At 43.3% G+C, this 4,187-nt stretch overlaps 1 pseudogene; it reads right to left on the reverse strand.

Annotated features, from left to right (window-relative positions):
• Nucleotides 1-318: 318 nt before the first annotated feature.
• LOC114596726 (peptidyl-prolyl cis-trans isomerase FKBP2 pseudogene) lies at nucleotides 319-847 on the reverse strand (annotated as a pseudogene).
• Between the last annotated feature and the right edge of the window lie 3,340 nt (nucleotides 848-4,187).

The following is a 4,187-nucleotide window of genomic DNA, read 5'->3' on the forward strand; positions in this document are numbered from 1 at the left end:
AGTTCCACCACTCTCAGAAGCTCAGACAGCAGCATTCTTTCTGTCAGCCCCTAAATTGTGAGATTCCCTCCCTGCATTTGGCAACTTCACTATACAGTTTCCTCATGTGCTGAAGATGCATCTCCGCCACCCCCACCCCCGGTCTGTGCTTTCATTTGGCCCATCATCAGTGCTTTTTTTCTGTGTGGACACAGGGGTACACATACCCCTAAACATTTTGTGAATCTAAGTTTGGCCTCATTGAGGGGCAGTATTTCAATATGAGTAGGAAAATGAGAGTACCCCTAAACATTTTTTTAGAAAAAAAGCACTGTCCATCAGTGTCAACAAATCCTGAGTTGCATCTTGAGATTACCTCCTACCCCCGCATGCCCCTCCCCTGAAGAGATGTCGCTACAATTCCTGCCTTTCCTCAATCTTCAGCAGCTCAACTTTCAAGATTAAGGTTGTTCCACCTGGGATTGTGGGTGGCGCTCCCTGGTCCCCATAACCCAGCTCAGAGGGAATAACCAACTTTCTCTTCTCACCTTCACACATCCCAAGCAGACCCTGAGCCCTTTGATGACTTGTCCAGTCCCCAAGGAGAAGATAAACTTTGTCCCATCCTCCAGCTTGCCCATATAATGCATGTGGAGAACATCACCCTTACGGGACTTGATGGGGCAGTTGTCCACCTGCTTCTTGACCCCAATCTGGAGCTTCCGCTTGCCTTCCGTGCCCAGCACTAGTGAGAAGACCACACACAGTGCAAGAGCAAGTAAAGTTGCTCCCTGACTTACCTGCATCGCAGAAGCTCCTCTCCTTTCCTCTACGGATACCACCCCCCTCTGAAGATGCATCTCTTTACACTGGCATTTGACTTATCAGATGTATATTTTTAGGATTTACCCTATTCTTGTGATTGCAATTTGCTTTAAACTGTCTCTAATGTTGCATTTTAAGTTGTTGTCATCCACCACCATGGGTGAAGGGCAAGTAATAAGCCAAACTGTGGTGTAGTGGTTAAGAGCGGTAGCCTCGTAATCTGGTGAACCGGGTTCGCGTCTCTGCTCCTCCACATGCAGCTGCTGGGTGACCTTGGGCCAGTCATACTTCTTTGAAGTCTCTCAGCCTCACTCACCTCACAGAGTGTTTGTTGTGGGGGAGGAAGGGAAAGGAGAATGTTAGCCGCTTTGAGACTCCTTCGGGTAGTGATAAAGCGGGATATCAAATCCAAACTCTTCTTCTTATTATTATTATTATTATTAATTCAAGTTAGTTGTACCAAACTAATTCATTTCAAGCACTGGGAATCTGATAGCAGGACTTTTCACTGCAATCAACTCCTCTCTCCCTTCTCTAGACATTGCTTGTACATAGATTTTAGGCATCTGCACAGGACTTGTCTGATCCGTAATTTCAATCCTATGATCCCAACCAGTTGTGTTAATTTGTAGCAATGCAGATTTCCCGAGGGATGCCTGACTATGGTTTCAGTTTCCTTTTATCCTCCTAGAACTATTCTCCCAATGCACCACTTCTTCATACTTTACTCATTGATGAAATTCCACACAATTATGTATTCCTCTTCTCTTTCTATACTTCCACTTTGACCTTGTAAACTATTGGTGGAAAATTGGAGCAACAGCAGAAACAAATTAAAATTAAACTGATGAGCATGCATCACAACCTTCGGTTGTTTTTCTTTTATATTCCCTCTGCCACCTGAAGCATGTTCGCATTTCCAACCCAGTAGAATGAAATCTGAAATTAGAGGTGATTGAAAGATTCAAAAGAGCTCTCTCCCTCCTACACAAGTGCATGCAATTTGAATTGCATCTGCATGAAGGAATGCAGAGTGAAAATGGGATATAATTGCTGGGGATATTTTCTGAATTTTAGGTGGGAAGACTATGGTTTCCATAGAAATAATGTCACAGGTGTTAGGAACTCCTGCACTAAAAAAGAATCAGCAATTTATTATTAATGTCTGGGGATGGTTTCTTTTCTTAAAAACACACAACACAGTGTTATGACTTATGACCAAGCAAATTAAATTGACTTACTTGTTGCACTACTGTTTTTAGAAGAGTACTGGGGGGCTATAATTTGGCTAAAACTGGGGGTGGGGGTGGAGTGCAGCATTTGGTCTTGTAGCTCTCATGAAGCTCCTCCTATCTTTCTTCCCATACTTCAAGCACCATTAACTGCTATTGTAACTCCTTTTATGGATCTTTTACAGATTCCTCTGTGACTCAAATTAGCTAAAAACATTTTCCATGGAGAACCAGCTTCAGCCCAGCCACTCTGTGTTGTACCCCTCTCTGTACCTCGACACTGTCTGGGAATCATGAAGAAGACCAATTTAACTGAGCATCTAAACACTCCACCGTTAACACAAGGATTAAACCCACAATAGAAAAGCCGAATGGATTGGTAGCTGCTACCAACTACTGAATATAGATTAGCTTGGCAAAAAATCACAAGACAAAGATGTGGGATGAGATACTATATAGTGTTTGGATTCTCTTTGGATCAGTCACACCAGCTGCACTTTAAACAAGCTGATTTATTAACAAAATATATAGATCGTGGTATTGCAGCCAATATAGATAAACAGTAAAAGGTTGTTCTAGTTTCTAATCTTGCCTGATTAACATAGGCAGGTAGCTTCTTTTAGGTGCTACAGTATTAGCTGAGCCAGGAATGAGCAGCTACTTTCTCTCTATCCTCCTGGCAGATGAACAGCATGCACTTCATGGAACTTCACCCGCTAACTTCAATGCAAGATTCCTAGTGCAGGACTTAGCTAAGCATTTACAGATCTTTGCCTGTGAAATTGACACAGTGGCCTAAATTGCATGGGGATGTTGGCAGGGGTGAAACAAAGGTCGCAAAGGTCAACCTTGATTGCCCACTGAAGAAGGAAGGATGGCAGGAAGGAACACTGGGGCCTTCGGTTGCAGCAGAAGGTCAAGCTAAACATATTAGGCATCTTCTCTAATTTAACCCTAAGCCTCTCAACTCTCTGTGACACATTCCAAAACACAGGTGTGCAACCTTAGATGTGACAAGGTAAACCTTTTTTTCTTAAAAGAAACTACGAAGTGTGATTAATATTGGAAGAATTACTCAGTGAAGATTTCTGTTCAATTACATGTTGCCTGAGTTAGCTCAGCACAACTTTTGACGGGTGTTTGGTAAACTACTATTTGGTTGCCTGTCAAAAGCTAATCTAAGTGGACCTCTGTACATGTTGAGGAGAGCCATTTGCAGTAGGACTGGGAAGAAACCTGCACACATCCCTTTATCTCACTGGGTCACCTTGGGTCAGTCACACTCTCTCTTAGCCCAACCTTACCTCATATTAATTTATCTTACAATTGCTAAGCCATCCTTCATCCAAACAGATCGCAGGTCCAGTAAGAAGAAAAGAATTGGTATGGCCAGCGACTACCCTGGGGACAATACTAAGATTGGTGCCCTGAAACATATTATGGAAGTTTCGGAAAATCCATGGATATGAGATGCTGAAAGGCAAGTGGGGAGGGGATCTTCTAGAGCATGGGTAGGCAAACTAAGGCCCGGGGGCCGGACCCAGCCCAATCACCTTCTAAATCTGGCCCACGGATGGTCTGGGAATCAGCGTGTTTTTACATGAGTAGAATGTGTGCTTTTATTCGAAATGCATCTCTGGGTTATTTTGTGGGGCATAGGAATTTGTTCATTCCGCCCCAAAAATAAAAATATAGTCCGGCCCACCACATGGTCTGAGGGACAGTAGACCGGCCCCCTGCTGAAAAAGCTTGCTGACCCCTGTTCTAGAGTAATTTGTGAGGTGTCTGTAATCTGATGCTGGGTACATTAGAAATAACCAGTAAAATGTATTTTCCCCTCAAAGCTGCTGCTCCCTTGGTGGGTAACGATGGTCTGACATACTGCATAAAAGAGGCATTGATTTTTTTCTCCCTCCGGTAGAAAATGTAACAGTGCCTCGTGCTCGTTGTTGTTTTCTCTGCACAAAGTAGATGGTGGTTTTGTACGCATTGAAAACATGGCCACGTCTTTCTCTGAAAGGATTTGTGAGCCTAATTAATGGCAGACAGTCCTTTCTAAATGCATCTCTAAATGTCTCAATTAAAACTGTGCAGAGATATACAGTTCGGCAGGGAATTACCCTTTACACATGGAACAGACTGCTGCCATCT

The sequence above is a fragment of the Podarcis muralis genome, chromosome 6 (genome assembly GCF_964188315.1).
Source record: "Podarcis muralis chromosome 6, rPodMur119.hap1.1, whole genome shotgun sequence".
NCBI classification, from domain to species: Eukaryota; Metazoa; Chordata; class Lepidosauria; order Squamata; family Lacertidae; genus Podarcis; species Podarcis muralis.